Source organism: Macrotis lagotis, chromosome X, assembly GCF_037893015.1.
Source record: "Macrotis lagotis isolate mMagLag1 chromosome X, bilby.v1.9.chrom.fasta, whole genome shotgun sequence".
NCBI classification, from domain to species: Eukaryota; Metazoa; Chordata; class Mammalia; order Peramelemorphia; family Peramelidae; genus Macrotis; species Macrotis lagotis.
The window spans coordinates 79,187,735-79,208,873 of NC_133666.1; positions in this window are offsets into that span (position 1 = coordinate 79,187,735).

The following is a 21,139-nucleotide window of genomic DNA, read 5'->3' on the forward strand; positions in this document are numbered from 1 at the left end:
CTAAGTTTCAGTTGGTCTAATACTAACTTCCAGTTTTCCCAACTGTTTATTTCTTAAATAGAGAGTTGTTATTTGGAACTCTAAAGAATATTATCATTACTTGGGTACTTTGAATGGGCATATATAGCTAGAAGACTTGGGGGGGGGGATTGAGTATGATGGGATGATTCTAAAAAAAATTGGGTACAGAGAGGTCAAATAGAGCAATTATATCAGACAAATGAGACATTAATGAAAGAAATATTACAGTTAGAAGCAAAATGGGGTGGAAGATGGATAGTGCTAGAATTTTATTCTCATCAGACTGGGTGAAAGAGGGAAAGGGTATAAAAGTCTTATTAACTGACAAAGAAGTAGGGGGTAAGGGGATGGGATAAGTGAGAAACTCTTAGAAGGGTGTGTGCTCAAGAAATAGGGTAAGGAAAGAAGATAAGGGGAGGATTCTTCAAAAGGAGAAAGGCCTAAGGAACTCTTAGAAGGGTAGCTAGATTAAAGAATAGAGGAATGTGAGGGTAAAGGGAAAGGACTCAGCAGATTCTTGAAGGGTTATGGATTAGGGTGGCAGTGGTTGGTACGAATTTAGAGGTTTTAAAAAGGATATCATAAAAAGAGAGGAAGAGAAAGATAAACAGTAGCAAAAATAAGATGGAGGGAAATGTACAACTGGTAATTATAGCTTTGAATATGAATGGGATACACTCACCCATAAAGTATAAACAGCATAATGGATTAAAAACCACAATCCAACAATTTATTTAAATTTGAGGTATTTATTTAAAAATGAGAGATACACAGAGAAAAATAAAAGACCAGAGTAGAAATTATTAGGCTTCAGCTGATGCAAAAAAAAAAAAAAAAAAAAGCAGGGAAGCAATCATGATCTCAAAGTTAAAGCTAAAATAAGATTTGATTAAAAGAGATAAACAGAGAAATTACAGTATGACAGATAATGAAAAAAATGTCAATATTAAACCTATACACATCCAATGCTATAACATTCAGATTTTAAAAGTAAAACAAATTGCAGGTGGAAATAATTAGCAAAACTATAATTGTGGGGGACTTCAACCTTTCCCTCTCAGAAGGAGACGAATCTAATAAAAAGAAAGTAAAGGAGATGAATAGAATCATAAATAAGTTAGATAAGATAGCTATCTGGAAAGAACTGAATGGGAGTAGAAAGGAATATAGTTTTTTTCAACAATACATGATGCCCTTATAAAAACTTATATATTAGGGCATAATAGCTTTATAATTAAATGCAAAAAAACAGAAATAGTAAATCCATTCTTTTAAATGAAGAGATGTAGATACACAGATTAAAAATTAATTGGAGGCTAAAACTCTAATCTTTTTTAAAATTTATTTATTTATTTTGAATTTTACAATTTTCCCCCTAATCTTGCTTCCCTCTCCCCACCCCCAACAGAAGGCAGTCTGTTAGTCTTTACATTGGTTCTATGGTATACATTTATCTAAGTTGAATCATATCCTTAAGGAAGAAAAATAAAGTTTAAGAGATAGCAAAATTATATAAGATATTGAATTTTTAAAAAATTAACGGTAATAGTCTTTGGTCTTTGTTTAAATTCCACAGTTCTTCCTCTGGACACAGATGGCATTCTCCATTGCAGATACCCCAAATTTGTCCCTGATTGTTGCACAGATGGAATGCATAAATCCACTAAGGTTGATTATCACCCTCATGTTGCTGTTAGGGTGTAAAATGTTCTTCTGGTTCTGCTCATCTCTATCAGCATCAGTTCATTCAAATCCTTTCCGGCTTCCCTGAATTCCCATCCCTCCTGGTTTCTAATAGAAAAATAGTAAACATGCTAATCTTAACAATATTTTTAAAAAGTAAAAAAAATCAAAATAACTTTATTAAAAAGAATGACAATAAAGATTCAACAAACCAAAATCTATGGCATGCAATAAAAGCAATAATCAGAGAAACATGTCCATTGCTAAATGCTTAAATCAATTGAATACAGAAGAGAGACACAGTGGAATGGATATACAATTTTTAAAAACTAGAAAAAAGAACAAATTAAAATCCCCAATTAAATATTTAATTGGAAATTCTAAAAACTCAAGGTAAGATTAATAAAACTGGGGGTGGCTAGGTGGCACAATGCATAGAACACCGGCTCTGGAGTCAGGAGTACCTGAGTTCAAATCCAGCCTCAGACACTTAATGATTACCTAGCTGTGTGGCCTTGGGCAAGCCACTTAACCCCACTGCCTTGCAAAAATCTAAAAAAAAAAAAGATTAATAAAACTGAATGTAAGATACCATTGAATTAATAAATGAAATTAAGAATTGGTTTTAAGGGGTAAAATAATAAAATAGATAAACCATTGGTTAATGTTCTTAAAAAATACGGAAGAAAATCAAATCATTAATATCAAAAATACACAAATATACTACTAATGAAGATAAAATTATAGCAATTAGTAATTATTTTGCCTAATTATATGCCAATAAATTTGACAATTTAAATGAAGGTGAATAATACTTATCAAAAAAAGCCCCCAAACTGCCCAGATTAACTCATCAATGAGTTAGTTTCCTATGGGAAAAATCATCAGGACTAGATGGATTAACAAGTGAATTCTTCCAAATATTTAAAGTTCACTCATTCCAATATTAAATAAAATATTTAGAATAATAGATAAAGAAGGAGTCCTACCAAACTCTTTTGATGAAACAAATATGGTGCTGACAACTAAACTAGGAAGAGCAGAAAAAAAATAAAGAAAACTATAGATCGATTTTATTAATAAACATGGATGTAAAAATTCCAAATAAAATACTAGTTAGACAACTATAACAATATAATACAAAAATTATACATTGTGTCCAACTGGAATTTATACCAGGAATGCAAGGATGGTTTTATATAAGGAAGACTATTAATATAATTGATTATATTAATAAAAATGATCAAATATATATGATATCAAAGATGCTGGAATAGCTTTTGGTAAAATATAATACTCATTCCTATTTTAAAATAAAACACTTGAAAGCATATCTATCAATGAATTTTTCCTTAAAATTATAAAAATAGGGCGACTAGGTGGTACAGTGGATAAAGCACCGGCCTTGGAGTCAGGAGTACCTGGGTTCAAATCCAGTCTCAACACTTAATAATTACCTAGCTGTGTGGCCTTGGGCAAGCCACTTAACCCGATTTGCCTTGCAAAAACCTAAAAAAATAAAAAATAAAAAAATAGAAAAGATAGCAATAGCAATAAGAGAAGAAAAAGAAAGAAAAGGAATCAGAATGGGCAATGAGATAATAAAACTCTCTGTTTTTACAGATGATATGATGATATGTTTGGAAAATCTGAGAGATTCAGCTAAAAAATTAGTTGAAACAATTAGTAAATTTAACAAAGTAGCAAGATATAAAATAAACTCATATAAATATAAGTTTTTCTATATTTCACCAACAAAACCCTACAAGAAGATATAGTAAGAAATAACCCTTTTGAAATAATTATAGACAGTATTAAATTCCTGGGAGTATACATGCCAAGCAAATTCAGGAACAATATGAACATAATTATATAACAATTTTTATACAAATAAAGTCAAATGTAAATAATTGTAGAAATATTAGGGACACCTAGTTGACATAGTGAATAGAGCTCTGACTCTGGTACAAATCCAGCCTCAAACTCTTGATACTTTCTAGCTATGTGACCTTGAGCAACGCACTTAACCCCTTTGCCCCACAAAAACAAAAATAAAAAGGAAAGAAATATTAATTGTTCTGGATGGGCAGAATCAATATAATAAAAATGTCAATTCTATCTTTACTAATCTGATTGAATGAAATTCCAATTAAATTGCCAGAAATTATTTTATTGATTTAGAAAAATAATAGCAAAGTTAATTTGAAAGAACAAAAAGTCATGAAAATATAAAAGGAATTAATGAAAAAATGTAAAGGAAGGAGGTTTAACAGTAACAGATCTAAACTATATTATAAAGCAATAGTTATCAAAATTAACTAATATTGACTAAGAAATAGAAAAATAGATCAATGGAACAGAGTAGATATGGAAGACAGTAGTAAATAATTATAGAAATCTTGTGTTTGACATTTGTAAATATTTAAACTTGGGGAATAAAAATTCACTATTTGGTAAGAAAAAATATTGGAAAAACTAGAAAGCAGTCTATCAGAAATTGGGTATAAACCATCATCTTACATTACTTACTAAAATAGTCAAAGTGGATACATGACCTAGATATAGAGGAAGATATCATAAGAAAATTAGAAGAACATATCACCTATCAGAATTATGGGTAGGAGAAGAATTTATAATAAACAAGAGATAGAGCACTGTATATGTAAAATGAATGATTTTGTTTACATTAAATTAAAAGCAATCTGTATAAAATAAAACCAATGTAGCTAAGATTAGAAAGAAAGTAAAAAATTGAGGGGAAAATTTATAAGCAGTTTCTTGGATAAAGGTGTCATATCTCAAATATATAAAGATTAACAACTCATGGAAAGACCTCACATTTTGTGTGTGTCTTTGTGTGTGTGTGTGTGTGTGTGTGTGTCTTTGTCTGTGTGTGTGGAGAATCTCCTTTAAAGCTGGACAGAATTATTCTGGCCTCAGCTTGGAACTTTTGACGATCATAAACTAAAAGATTTATGATTAGTCTTAGCAAATAAAAATACAAAACAGATGATTGGTATATATGGAATGAATTAACTGATAATTTAAATGAATTTAAATCTTCTAATGGCATTTTTTCCCCTTTAAAAAATCATTTCTTCTTCTTTTCTTCCTCCTCCTCCTCCTCCTCCTCCTCCTTTTCCTTTCTTCTTCCTTCCCCACCCATATTGATATTCTTGTGATAGTAAATGAGTCCATCTTTTGCTTCTAGTTTTACCTAGACTTAATCTCTGAATGGGTGTTGCCTCAGACCATTTAGAAAGACCAAAAGATTCTGAGGAGATGAAGAAGTAGGTCAGAAAATTACAAGTTCTCCAGCTTTCCTCTACAGATTAGTCAAAAAAGCACCTCAAAAGTGAAAGTAGAATGGCAGAAATAAGCAGTGGTTCTCCTGGGAAAATTGGAGAAGATCCAAAAAAAACCCCAAAAAGATCCTTAGAAATAGCCCTGGATGGGGGCGGCTAGGTGGCATAGTGGGGGGTGGCTAGGTGGCATAGTGGATAAAGCACCGGCCCTGGAGTCAGGAGTACCTGGGTTCAAATCCGGTCTCAGACACTTAATAATTACCTAGCCGTGTGGCCTTGGGCAAGCCATTTAACCCTGTTTGCCTTGCAAAAACCTAAAAAAAAATAGCCCTGGATGTGAGGCTGGTTTAAGTGACTTGGCCAAGGTCACATAGCTAGGAAGTGTCTGAGGCTGGATTTGAACTCAGGTCCTCCTGACTTCAAGGTCCGTGCTCTATCCACTGTGCAACTTAGCTACCCTCTTGAAGTATTACAAGAAGGGAAAGCAAAAATAGAAAAAATTCACTGATCACCACCTGAAAGAGATCTTAGGAAGAAAATTGACAGGAATATCATAGCCAAATTCCAACACTTTCGGGTTAAGGAGAAAATATTAAGAGCAACAAGGAAAAAAAACCAATTCAAATATGTCAGAGCCATAATTAGAATTACACAAGACTTAGCAGTGGCTATCTTAAAAGTCTGCAGGTGTTGGAGCACTATGTATTGAAGAGTAAACATAATCCTAAATGGAAAAAAAAAAATGAACGTTCAATGAATTGCCAGACTTTCAGGATTTTGTTGGAAAAAGACCTGAATTTAATAGAAAATTTGGCATACAAGATACAAGAGAAATATAAGGTAAACATCAAAAACTAATTCCAAGGGACTCAATAAGGACAAATTGTTTTACTATTTATAGATGGAAATGTAAACCATATGCCCAGATTGCTATTAGTAATTTGGTGGATCAGAGGAAAAATTGATGCAGAACCGAATAGGATGAAATTCTAAAAAATAAAATGATATCAGTAAATATAAAAAAGAGTTATACTATTTAAATGAATTGCTAAAGGAAGAATTGATATAGAGGAATTAGATGGGAAAGGAGAACTGATAGTTCTGAAAACCTACTCTTATTGGGACTAGGTTAAAAAGGAAATTATATATATATGTATATATGTGTATGTATATGTTTATATGCATGTATACATACAAAATTCAGAAAAAAAAGAAGAGGAGGGAATAGAGAAGGTAATGTGGTAGAGGATGCGGGAATAGAATATGGGGAGTATATAGAAGGGTGTCGAGATAAATGGGGAGGGGGTAGAGAAGGTTATGGAAGAGAGGGATTTTTTTTCCTTTCCAAGATTTTATTTATTTTGAGTTTTACAATTTCCCCCCTAATCTTATTTCCCTCCCCCCACCCCCCACAGAAGGCAATTTGCCAGTCTTTATATTGTTTCCCTGATATACGTTGATCCAAATTGAATGTGATGAGAGAGAAATCATATCCTTAAGGAAGAAACATGAAGTATAAGAGATAGTAAGATCAGACAATAAGATACCAGTTTTTTATTTCTAAATTAAAGTTAATAGTCCTTGGTCTTTATTTAAACTCCACAGTACTTTCTCTGGATTCAGATGGTATTCTCTATTCCAGACAGCCCCAAATTCTCCCTGATTGTTGCACTAATGGAATGAGCATGAGTCCATCAAGATTGATCATCCCCCCCATGTTGCTGTTAGAGTGTACAGTATTTTTCTAGTTCTTCTCATCTCACTCAGCATAAGTTCTGGCAAATTCCTCCAGGCTTCCCTGAATTCCCACCCCTCCTGGTTTCTAATAGAACAATAGTGTTCCATGACATACATATACCACAGTTTGCTAAGCCATTTGCCAGTTGAAGGACATTTACTTGATTTCCAATTCTTTGCCACCACAAACAGGGCTGCTATGAATATTTTTGGACAAGTGATGTTTTTACCCTTTTTCATCATCTCTTCAGGGTATAGACCCAGTAGTGGTATTGCTGGATCAAAGGGTATGCACATTTTTGTTGCCCTTTGGGCATAGTTTCAAATAGCTCTCCAGAAAGTTGGATGAGTTCACAGCTCCACCAACAATGTAATAGTGTCCCAGATTTCCCACAACCCTCCCAATAATGATCATTATCCTTTCTGGTCATATTGACCAGTCTGTGTGTGAGGTATGAGGAGGTACCTCAGAAAAGCTTTAATTTGCATTTCTCTAATAAGTAATGATTTAGAGCAATTTTTCATATGACTATGGATTGCTTTGATCTCCTCATCTGTAAATTGCCTTTGCATATCCTTTGACCATTTGTCAATTGGAAAATGGCTTTTTTAAAAAAAAAATTTGACTCAGTTCTCTGTATATTTTTAAAATGAGCCCTTTGTCAGAAACATTAGTTGCAAAGATTGTTTCCCAGTTTACTACATTTCTTTTGATCTTTGTTACAGTGCTTTTTTTTCTGTGTAGTTTTTTAATTTAATGTAATCGAAATTATCTAGTCTATTTTTAGTGTTGTTCTCCATGGAAGAGGGATTTTTGGAAGGGCAGTAGGTTTAGGAATAGCCGAGGGTAAAGTAGCAATTGAAAGTAGAGTAGAGGAGTGAGAAGGGGTTATTGCTTTCAGGAGATGCTATTAAAATGAGAGATAAACCCAAACCAAAGTATAGATATCTTTGAATATGTATGTATATTTGGATCTATGTGCATGTATGTGGGTATGTGTGTATATGTATATGTATCTATATCTATATCTATATCCATATCTATATCTATATCTATATCTATAAATGTCTCTATATATGGATATCTAAGTGAGTATGACTAGATGAGTGTTATATATGTATATATACACATTTAATTGTAGCTTTGAGTAAGAGAGAAAAATAAAGTAAACAGCATAGCAGAGAAAGAAGAAAACCTACAAGGAAGCAAAGAGGGACAATTTTGAATACAATGTATAGTGTTTATTATATAGGCTTTCTTGAAATGGAAATTTACTGCTTTATATTGTGAGTTCTCTCATGTTTTGCTGCACCCATGGCAATGGTTTTTTTCCCCTTATTTTTTAAAATAAGAAAAAAATTAAAAACCCACAGGGAAAAATAAATAAAAACAAGAAAAGTAAGACTTTAGTCAGAAAGAAAATAAATTTAGTCACTCACTGCATCCAGAGTCATCTCTAGTCACCTTGACTTTTCTAGATTTTGATGACTCTGGAGAGACAGTGAGGCAGATGATGATTTTGCACAGCTCTGCTTCACTTCAATCCAATTCACTCATAACTCAAGACATCACCCTCCTAATAATATTGGTCCTTTTCCAGAAGGAAGGCTGTATAACAATAACAACAGTAGCAGTAGCAGCTTATTAAAACAACCCACAGGCGAAGTGATGAGGATCCACAGTAAGGGGATGGTATTGTCAAAGGAGAGAAGGATGTAGTGGTTTTTCATATGAGTCTAGATTACTTTCTAGCTATGGACTGGTTCATTATTGCACCAGGGACCTATTTATTAACCCTATTTGACAAAAAACAAAACTGAAGTCCATGTTACATAAACTTTTAAAAATTCTTGGTATAAAAGTTCATGAGTATTCTAGAAAATCATAAAAACACTTATCATTTCTGTAGTGTTTCACAGTTCATAAACCTCTTTCCTCAAAGCAAAACTGAAAGATAGAATTCTTACAGGTAAAGAAATGGTGGCACAGGGAAAGGACCTGCTTTTCCCTCAGTCCCTTTCACACATTCTACCAGTTCAAGGAATCAGAAGGTTTTAGAGCTAGAGATGAATAGCACTCCCCAAACCAATTTTTTTTGTTTCCTTTTACAGAGAAGGAAACTGAGGCCCAAAGAAAGGAAGGGGCTTAACCAAAATTACACATAGAATCCTAGACCGAGATCTAGAAGGAACCTCAGAGGCCACTGAGCCCAACTGCTAGATTTTACAGGTGGGGGTACTGAGGCCCAGGAGGTTTAATAATATGGCCTTGGTGGGGCAGCTAGATGGTGGAGTATATTGACCCTGAATTCAGGAGGACCTGAGTTCATATCTGACCTCAGACACTTAATAATTACCTAGCTGTGTGACCTTGGGCAAGCCACTTAACCCCATTGCCCTGCAAAAACAAACAAATCTGACCTTGGCAATAAGCATCAGGGACTCAGGTCTGACTCTGGAACCAAAACCTCTTTGAACTAGGAGTCTCTTACCTCCCAGTTCCACGTTCTTTCTATTCTGGCATTCAATTTGGTTCTTCTTAATAACTCCTTGGATCAACATATTCAGAGACTATTAGTCCAGCACATTTGTAAGGTTTCACTCAGATTGGTTCACAGTTTAAATTCCCTCTCCTTCCCCACACCTTTAGCTAGGACAGTATCTACCTATGCTCTCCAGGGGTTGATCATATTCATTAGAGGAATGGTTATAGAAAAGATTCCTAATATGATTAGGAAAGATCATTTCATGCCAGTAGGGGAGGGGGACTGGATTGAATAGGGAGTTTCCCTGGAATCCAAGGCTGATTCTTTTTTACTCTTCCATTCCCACCACTCCCACCTCCATCTCACATATACCTCCAATTTTCAGATCAGATCTTTAGAGTCTCTTACAGGATGTCCCTCCCAGACACTCCCCCATAAGCAGCACCCTCTGTTTCAAGTCTCTTCCTCATCTTATCAAAACAGTAGGGGACCCTAACTGCAACATGAGGGTGATGATCAACCTTAATGTACTTTCTCATTCCATCAGTGCAACAATCAGGGACAATTGCGATGGAGAATACCATCTGTTTCCAGAAAAAGAATTGTGGAATTTAAACAAAGACCAAAGACTATTACCTTTAATTAAAAAAAAAACATTATCTCATTATGTAATTTTGCTATCTCTTATACTTTATTTTTTTCTCCTTAAAGATAATGATTTCTCTCATCACATTCAACTTAGATCAGTGTATACCTATGTAAAGACTAACCCACTGCCTTCTGTGGGGGGGGGGGGAAGGAAGCAAAATTAGAGGAAAAATCGTAAAATTTAAAATAAATAAATTAAAAAAAAACAGTAGGGGACCACAGCTAGGTAGTGCAGTGAATAGAGCACCAGTCCTGGAGTTAGGAGGACCTGAGTTCAAATGTTACCTCAGATACTTAATAATTACATAGCTGGGGGGTGGCTAGGTGGCGTAGTAGATAAAGCACTGGCCTTGGAGTCAGGAGTACCTGGGTTCAAATCCGGTCTCAGACACTTAATAATTACCTAGCTGTGTGGCCTTGGGCAAGCCACTTAACCCCATTTGCCTTGCAAAAACCTAAAAAAAATAATTACATAGCTGGGTGACCTTGGCCAAGTCACTTAACCCCATTGCCTTGCAAAAAAACCCCCTAAAAATAATGTCTGGATAGAACACTGGCCCTGGAGTCAGGAGTTCAAATACGCCTTCAGACACTTAGTAATTGCCTAGCTGTGTGGCCTTGGGCAAGTCACTTAACTCCATTACCTTAAACAAAATTTTTTTTAAAAACCCAGTAGGGGACCAAGGCAATTGACTTTTGTGAGAAGGAAGTGGCATCTAATGTCCACTACCACCCAGAGGTCACCATCTTCTCTTCCTTTCAGATGCTGCCTGAAAGTGTCAGATAAAAACAGGGCAAGTCTAAGCCCCTGGGCTGCTGTTCATTCTCAAAGGTGAGAAAGGACTAGGTTATATGTTTTTGTCCTAGATCAACATGGTCAGAATACCCTAAGTTTCTCAGAGAATTTTCCCTGTGTTTCTTTGAATTGTATCTGTCCTTGTTAGACTGACCTGTGGTTTCAAGTACAGAGAATAAGGAGGGTTTGATGATCATGTCAGTATTTCACAAGGTTATAAACAGTTTCATTCTTTACTTTCAGAGTCCTTCCTTTACTTCTCCATGGTCCCTGTGAATTATAGTTGTGCCTTACAGGAGCCCAGGAACGGTGGAAAGAAATCATATTTAGACTTGGATTTCAAACCTGACTCTGTGACCTGAATGACCTTGGATGAGTCACTGTCCTCTCTGATTCTTAGTTTATCCATTGTAAATTGAGAAGCTCTGAGTCAATAATCTCTCAAGTATTTCCAATTTTTGCGACTCTCCTTTGCTGTCCACCTTCCTTTATCAGTTGTCTTTAACCACTTCACTAAGCATCTAGATCCCAGAGTATTTGAAGAACTTCAACTGAAAAAGAGACATCTGTGCACATAAATATCCACGTTCACACATGTGAACACACAAAAACATTCCATACATGGACATGTGCACTCGAGTTCACCAAACAGCTTAACATCAGCTCTAAAATCCATTCCTTTTGTTTTGTGAGAAAATGATTTCTCCCACATGGTTCACCTCCAGTTCCACACCCCTTTTCTCATTCTTTTCTCCAGGGTCATGATTCACATCATATGCTGGGATGAAATCAGAGCGCTCTAAATCCTCTCTTCTCCACCCTGATTCCCTCTTCTCACCAGATAATTGCTGCTAAGGTGTTTTGGGGAAGTGAAGGACATTCTCTCAACCCCCAGAGAATACCTGTGTTAGTGTAATTTGGACAAATGCAAGTAACTATAGAAAAGGCATATTTAGGGTCTGGTTCGTGGAAGGAAGGGGGAGGAGCAGGTCAGAAAGGGTTGTGGGCAATCAGTACACACTTGGCTTTCTGGTTAATTTTACCAGTGGCTCTGTTTTATGAATAGTTGCTGTGCTTACATTAAAAACACACTCATATTCAGGACAGAATGAGAAAATGTCTGAGCTGTCTGGAAGCATAAGCTCATTGATCTAGAGCTGGAAGGGATCTCAGAGGCAATCTAGTCCAAGTTCCTCATTTTACAGAAGAGGAAACTGAGACCCAGGGAGGAGAAAGGACTTTCCCAAGTAGTAGAAAGGACTTTCACACAAGTAGTAAGGAATCAAGATGGGATTTGAACTCATGTATTCTAAGCTTAGATTGAGCCCTCTATTCCCTGTGCCACATGTGGAGATGATTTTGGACTACTGAGGAATAATAATGACATATAAACATAGGATTCAGCTAGGTGGCACTGTAGTGGATAGAGGGCCGAGCCTGGAATCAGGAAGACCTGAGATCAAACTCAGGTTTACTATCAGGCTTGCATTTACTATCTGAGTGAAAGTCAGTTAACCTTGTTTGCCTCAGTTTCTTCAGCTGTAAAATAAACTGGAGAAGGAAATGACAAATCACTCCAGTATCTTTGCCAAGAAAACCCCAAATGGGGTCATAAAAAGTCAGACACAATTGAAAAATGATTGAAACAATAGCAAACATATAACTGTTTCTGCTCCTCCACACCCACATACTTCCTACAAATCAGACTCCCAAAATACCCTCCAAGCACATAATGACCCTCAGCATTGTGTCTTTTCCAGTAGACAATCAGTTCATTTAAGTTTAATGATTTGCTGATGCTTTTGATCCTCTTCCCTCTACTCCCATCTCCTCTGGTAATTTGTCTTTTCCATCACTTCCTTTCTTCCTCTAATCTCTCCTAATGTCTTGACTAATTTCCTGCTACCTACAAACCCACCCAGGTCTCTTCCATCCTTAAAAAATTCATTGGATTCTTCCATCCTTGTTAAGTATTACCTTACGCCTCCTTTTTATAGGTATGGGAGTGTGTTATGGCACCATCTCCTCACTATCAGGACCTAAGGAAAGTGCTTGCAGAAAGAAATAGAATTTGTCAGAAATGGGGAAGTCATATGGCCCTACATGTGCTTTTGTAACAAGGAGAGAATTATACCATAGAACTGAAGGAACAACAAGACCTGCAATCAGCTATAGAGGTTTGGTGTCTTTTTCCTTAAAGACAGTTAATTACCTTTGAGATGCAGACTTCTTGGTCACCATAGCTACCATCCAGTTTGTCTGGTAGTGATCAGAATCAGGAGAAGAGCAAAAACTATGACCAACATTCCATGGAATCTGCAGCCTGGAGAACAAGATGACAGCACTATAGTATATAGAAGCCCAGAGTGACTGGGACCAAAACTCTCAGTTGGTGAACTCAAGGGGAAGACCAGTCATACAACAAACTTCTTCGGCCTTTCCTTGATCAGAGTTCCTGATCCTGAGATGGGGCTGGTGCCTCTCCCCTTGACACTTTTGATGAACTGTGAGGGCAAGTGACTCAGGACTTTCCTCTTAGCACCCTAAAGATAGAAGAGCAAAGGTTGTTTGAAGAGCAAAACTGTTTGAAGGTAGATGGCTTGATGTAGGTTTCCTTTCTTTTTTGCTCTTTTCAACATATGACCGGGGTATGCTCTCTGAACATGGGCAGGGTAGTTAATTGAGAGATTATACACCAATGGAGATCCTAGAGTAGGTATTCCTAACCTAGAGTTCATAGACCTGGGAGAAATGCCAAGATTCCATGAACTTGGATGGAAAAAAGATCTATATATTGATCATCCTCTACATGAAATCTAGCATTTTCTTCAATTACTTAAAAACATAATTCTGATATGGGATCCATAGGCTTCAGCAAGACTGCCAGAGGTCATGACACCAAAAAAGGTTAAGAACTCCTGCTCTAGAGGAATGATTTTTGTGTTTCTGATATTTTGAACAATATTCAGCGTCATCCTTTATAACTGAAGTGTCAAACATAAGGCTCAATGGTTACGTGCAGCCCATGACACTCCTGAGTGTTGTCAGGACCAGATTAAAATGTCATTGGGACAAAATAAAGATACAATAGAACATAGATACCATTATATCTTAAATCTAAGTCAGTCCTTATGTATGGATCCTTATATTCAGATTAGTAGCCATTGTTACTGTTTGAGTTAGACACCACTACTATAGTTACATTTAGAACTTAGCTAGTGACATAAATTAAAGCTGCATGGTTCAATGTCTAGTGCTAGGGATAGTTTAGGTATATGTAGGACTAGCGCCCTCTGGTGATCAGGAATGATATTGCAGTCTTTTGGAAGGCTCTCCTACATATGTGTCAGAGAGACTCTGATGAGACTCCTTGGTTGATGGCTTGAGTAGAATGTGACCTCATGGGCAATACAGATGTTGAACTTCCTCACTAGATAATTAAAGTAATAATACTGCCTCTCCAATTCAAACAAAGTAACCTTGCTGTTCCTCGTACATGACACAGTATATCTTTGTATTGCCTGTACCCTCCTATGCCTTTGGATTGCACTCCTTCCTCATCTACACTAAAAGTCTCTGGTTTCATTGTTGGTGGAGCTGTGAACTTATCCAACCTTTCTGGAGAGCAATTTAGAACTACACCCAAAGGGCAACAAAAATGTGCATCAGCAATACCACTACTGGGTCTATACCCTGAAGAAATGATGAAAAAGGGCAAAAACATCACTTGTACAAAAATATTCATAGCCGCCCTGTTTGTGGTGGCAAAGAATTGGAAATCAAGTAAACATCCTTCATTTGGGGAATGGCTTAACAAACTGTGGTATATGTATGTCATGGAACACTAGTGTTCTATTAGAAACCAGGAGGGATGGGAATTCAGGGAAGCCTGGAGGGATTTGCATGAACTGATGCTGAGTGAGATGAGCAGAACCAGAATAACACTGTACACTCTAACAGCAACATGGGGCGATGATCAACCTTGATGGACTTGCTCATTCCATCAGTGCAACAATCAGGGACAATGTGGGGCTGTCTGCAATGGAGAATACCATCTGTATCCAAAGAAAGAACTGTGGAATTTGAACAAAGACCAAAGATTCCCTTTAATTTGGAAAAAAACTGATATCTTATTGTCTGATCTTGCTATCTCTTATACTTTATGTTTCTTCCTTAAGGATATGATTTCTCTCTCATCGCACTCAATTTGGATCGACGTATACCATGGAAACAATGTAAAGACTAACAGACTGCCTTCTGTGGGGGCATGGGAGGGGAAGTAAGATTAGGGGGAAAATTGTAAAACTCAAAATAAATAAAATCTTTATAATTCAAAATTAAATAAAAAAATAAAATCTCTGGTTTCTTCAAAGTTTATTTCAAGAGTCACCTTCTACCTGCTAGGGTCCATCCATAATCCAAAATTGCCTAGTATTTACTTTGTATATATTGACTTCTGTGACTCTGCTCCCTCTTGGTTCTCCTATCTGACCACTTCTTTGTTGCATATGAACTCCAGTCCTAAATCCACCAGTACACTAAGGGAAACACCATCCTTGTGTTTCATCTTTTCTTCTGTTATTTTCTCTCTTTCAATGTTCTTACTATTTCCTGTCACAGAACCACGCACTTTGCAAGTTGGAAGGGAATCTCAGATCCGATCTCGTCTCCTAAGGGATTAGCTTCTTACCAGTCTACACATTTGAATAACATGCTATCTAGGCCTTTATTCAAGAAGCAGACAAAATGTTAAATGATACAAAGCCAGACATCCCTGGAGTATTCCACTGGAGACCTTCTTCCAAGGGGTCGTGGATTCCTCTTTACCTCCAGTTATCCAGACACTTCTTTTTTTTTTTTAGGTTTTTGCAAGGCAAATGGGATTAAGTGCCTTGCCCAAGGCCACACAGCTAGGTAATTATTAAGTGTCTGAGACTGGATTTGAACCCAGGTACTCCTGACTCCAGGGCTGGTGCTTTATCCACTGCACCACCTAGCCGCCCCCTCCAGACACTTCTTAATCTATTTCATTGTACAATCTAGCCCTCATTGCTCAGATGACACCATTTCCCATTTCTCCTGGAAAACTGTTCATCTATCTTGTATTACAGTTGCTACTCATCATGAGTTTTTCCCTTTTCCTTTAGTCACTCTCCCCCTTATTTTTGTAGCTATATTGCCTCAACAGATGAGATCTTTTGTTCACAAGATGGATCTTAATTTTAGGGAAAAGCTTGGGGTTGTTGAAAGCACTGTGTAGATACCCAAAGGCCGTTTGAGCCCAATCTCTTCCTCCTTCTGGTATATTCTGTTCATTGCATGTGTCACTCTATTAGTATACTTTATGGGTACCCACTTCATTACTATATTTATTGGAGAGGGTGCCCAAGTTTATGGAGGAAATAATTGGTAACTGCTGTTCTGACTGTGATATGGTAGTGTGACTTGAGGGCTGTGGTTTTTAGACTTGAGGATTGTGGTTTTAGGAGTGTGTACCCACAGAGTACCTTGAATGCTGGATAGTCATCCCCTAGTGGCAAATGATCTGTGAATACACATTTGCTTGTTTGTTCAGTAATGTCCAACTCTTTGTGACATGGTGGACTATAACACACCCAGTGAGGGTTTAGTAGAAAAATTATTGAAGTGGTTTACCCTTTCCTTCTCCAGCTAACTTTATAGATGAGGAAAGGGAGGTAAACAGAGGTTAAGTGACTTGCCCAGGGTTATATAAGTGTCTGAGACTGAATTTGAACTCATGTCATTCTGACCCCAGGCTCAGTGCTCTATCCACTGCAATACCAACCAGCTGCCTATTATTACATTGTATTTTCTAATTGACGGTCACCTACTTTGGTTCTAGATATTTACTACAAAAAGTACTACTATAAATATTTCAACATGTATAATTTTTTTTTGCTTTGACCACCTTGTCCACCTTGGTCCTCTGAATCACCCTTCAGATTTTTTTTGAAATTGCTTCCCAGAATGATTGGATTAGTATTGTTCATAGTCTCCCCCACCAAGGGTTGTTAGCATCCCTGTCTTTCCATACCTTCTCCAAGATTGACTATTTCTGTCATTTATCGTCTTTGCCAGTTTGCAGGGTAGTTTGTGTCTGTTCCTCTTACTGCTGTGATCTGAAGAAATCTTTCAAATGTTTGGTAATAGTTTGCAATTCTTTTGAGAACATTTTGTTCATTTTCTTTGATCACTTATCCATTGGTAATTGACTCTTGGGCAATGATGTTTCAGTGGCATATGTCTGTCTGTCTGTCTGTCTGTCTGTCTGTCTGTCTCTCTCTCTCCCTCTCTCTCCTCTTTGAAAAATATACCCCTATTGTCTCCCGTAGCCCTCTGGGAAAGATCTCCCAAGGCGGGTGATAGTTCTTTAGTGACTATGTACCCTTTAACTGACCCTAACCTCATGACTGTGTACTATTTTTCTAGCATCACATGGGTGTGTTGAGATCTAGGGTCACCACACTAACAACTGCCAGCTTCCAGGTGCCCTAAGCTGTGCAGTCTGGTCCAGGCTGAGTGAGTTCAGTGAAATCTGAAACCTTGTTCACCTTCTGTTTATTGCTATGATCTATTCATTTTTGTCTGTTTGCATTCAGTTCAAAATAATCAAATTCCTTCCTATGCTGCTCGGTGATTTTTTTTTGCTTGTTTGTTTTATGTTAAGGACAACATTATTATGTTTTTCCCCTTTGTTTAGGGGAAGACCTGGACAATGTCGTGGGCTTTTTTTCCCATTCCCCTGCATGAAGAACTCTGTTAAGAGGATTTGTTCTGTTTATTTAAATCTGGCAATGAAATCCTTCAAAGGGCCAGAATTCATAGCACCTCCCTGCACTCACTAACTAGCTCCATCATCTAATCATAAGAGTTACAGATGGAAAGAAACATGATTTATTTGAAGTAAATGATCTAATCCATCCCTTTCCTTTTACAGATGAGGCAAGTGAGACCCAGAGAGAAGTGTCTTGGTTAAGGTTAAGACCTATCGATTACATGGCAAAAGTAAAATTCACACTATGGTCTCCTGGAACCAAGTTGAGCATCCTTTCTATTATAACAGCCATCTTCTAATATAGCAGTATATTTTCATTATTCCTCTCAGTAAGACTAAAGGATTTGAAGCTGGAAGACAACTTAAACTAGAAATCATATAGTCTAACCCTCTTATTCATCTTTGTATTTAGGGGAAAGCTTGAGGTTAATCTATATCCAGAGAAAGAATTGTGGAGTTTGAATAAAGACCAAAGACTGTTACCTTTAATTTTAAAAAAATCCGGTATCTTATTATATAATTTTGCTATCTCTTATACTTTATTTTTCTTCCTTAAGGATATGATTTTTCTCTCATCACATTCAACTTAGATCAATGTATACCATGGAAATAATGTAAAGACTAACAGACTGCATTCTGTGGGGGATGAGGGAGGGAAACGAAATTAGGGGAAAAAATTGTAAAATTCAAAATAAATAAAATAAAATAACCAACCCATAGTCACCTAAGAATAAGGGACCATGTACCTTTGGAACCCAGGTTTTTCAGAATCCAATTCCATCATTCTATACAGTAATTCATCCTACCTATGCTGTGTAAGAGTGATTTTATCATATGTGAAGGCAATAAAAACATAATTTCAAAAAAAAACCTTGAGGTTATTGAAAGTACTGTGTAGATACCCAAAGGCAGTTGTCAAGCATCTAGCACTGTGACTGGCAAACAGCTGGCACTTCATAAATGTTGATTGATTACACACATGAAGAAACTGAATCCCAGAGAACTGAGATGATTTGCCCCAAGTCACACAGTTAATAAGTAGGATTTGAACCCCGAATTTGAACCTGAGTTCTATAGGTTCATTTCTATTGGCTTAGGATAAGTGACCATACTTTCCATTCTTTATTCTTTTTTTTTTTAGTTTTTTTGGGTTTTTTTTGCAAGGCAACGGGATTAAGTGGTTTCCCCAAGGCTACACAGCTAGGTAATTATTAAGTGTCTGAGGCCGGATTTGAACCCAGGTACTCCTGATTCCAGGGCCGGTGCTCTATCCACTTCGCCACCTAGCCACCCCCCTTCTTTATTCTTGACAGAGAATCTATAAAAACAATTTGAAAAAAAATAGGGAATAAAAAGACATTTACTGTTACTCAAAATTTCTCCTAGGCACAGGAGAGAAGGGAAAAGAACAAATATTTTTAAGCACCTACTAAATGCCAATATATTTCATTAGAGTCTCACAACAATCTTTTGAGTAGGGTTATGATACCCCTTTTACAGTTAAGGAAACTGAGGTAGACAGAGGTTAATTGTGACTTACTTAGGGTTATGTAACTAGTATGTATCAAGAGGCCACATTTGAACACAAGTCTTCCCAAATCCAGGCCCAGTTCTATGCCTGAGACAATACATAGGTAACTGAACCCAGGAATTTGGTATGAAAAGTATTTATTTGAAAAAAGGTTTATTTAGGGGCGGCTAGGTGGCATAGTGGATAGAGCACCGGCCCTGGAGTCAGGAGTACCTGGGTTCAAATCCGGTCTCAGACACTTAATAATTACCTAGCTGTGTGGCCTTAGGCAAGCCACTTAACCCCATTTGCCTTGCAAAAACCTAAAAAAAAAAAAGGTTTATTTGATGGGAGATCCATTTGGTGGGACCCTACCAATCTCATACATCTCACAAGAGCTCAGAAACCTGATCCCTCTCTCCATTTCCCCCTTTCAGTGAGACTGAAGAAAACAGAGTAGAATGCTCTCTGGTCCAGGAGTCCCAATGACCTGTGCTGAACTAGAGTTCACATACTTGTCACCTTGTAGAATTCACTTTCTTGAGTTTCAGTTTCTACTTAAAGTATTAAGGTTGGGCAAGATAATCTTTGTCTCTTTCAGTCCTATTGGTATAGATTGATCTTGTAAATCTATCCCTATATTCCTATTAAAATGGGATAGCAGACTGAGGGGAACATGGCAGTACAGTGAAAAAGGGGAAAACGAGTGCTGGATTTGAATTTTGAAGACATGGGTTCAAATATTGCCACTTATTTCTTGTGTGATTATGGGTAAGTCATATTTCTCTGGGTCCTAGTTTCCTCAACTGTACCATGAAGGAGATTTTACTAAAAAACTGTCAAAGTCCCTTTCATCTCTGAATCCATGATCCTGGGATTCTGGGTAAGGTTATCTCCACTGCCCTCTGGTGGTCATTCCCACTAGAGCAAACACGCAATTGTCCCAGAATTATAACATTTCTGAGTTAGAAGTACTCTTGGAGACTAGTAAACAAGAATCCTCTCTACAACTTCCCTGGTGAAGAGGATGGTTCTCATTGGCTGAGATTTCTCTCCCTCCATCTCCCCTTCACCCATCCCTTCCCAATATCAGTTGGTGGGATCACAAGGAAGATATTGTTTGTTAAACCCATAGTCAGAAACATCTCCAGTGCTCTGAGTCTGATCAAGGGAAATGTGATTCTTGGGAAAGCCTTGACTCTGCCCTCCTCTGCTCTTGGAACTTGCCCAGGGTCCAAGCAATCTGAACCATAGTATTGTACATTTATAGAAATGCACAAAATCCAAAGAATGGATTGTCAAGGCTTTCACACTTACATCCATTCAAGATAAATCAAGGTGACTTACCTTAGAGCATGAAATAAGAGGAGCTTTCCATGTAGTTTCATGAATAAAATTCCCATTTTTAGCAAGACATTCTACTCCCATCCCAGATGTGTGTGTGTATGTGTGTGTGAGTGTGTGTGTGTGTGTGTGTTTGTGTGTGTGTGTAGGGCTTTGAGATCATCAATTCAATTCTCCAACTTTACAGATAGGACAACTAATGTTCATTGTAGTAGAGAGACTGTTGGGCATACAACCTGGGTTCATCCCTCTTTCCCTAAAGCAGTGGAGGATTATGGGTATAGAACAATGCATAGCCTATTACATTCATTTGATGGTGTTGTTGGTCAGTTGTTTTTTTTTTTAATTTCTTCTTTTGTGATCACAGGCAAGTCATGTCTCTGAACCTTACTTAGTTTCCTCAGCTGTTCAGTGAGAGAGGTGGACTAAAAGACTATCAAAGTCCCTCCCATCTATAAGTCAGAAAGACATATTTGAAAACAAAGGTAACATTGCAACCAAAATTAAAAGGAAAGCAGTAAGTTGGGAAACAATTTTTACCATTAGTATTTGTGACAAAGGACTCATTTGTAAAATATAAAGAGAACTGAGTCAAATTTTTAAGATTACAAATCATTCCTCAATTGATAAATGATCAAAGGATACGAAAAGGCAATTCTCAGATGAAGAAATTAAAGCTATCTATAGTTATGTGAAAAAATGCTCTAAATCATTATTGATTAGAGAAATGCAAATTAAAACAACTCTGAGGTACCACCTTATACCTAGCAGATTGGTCAATAAGACTAAAAAGGAAAATGATAAATGTTGGAG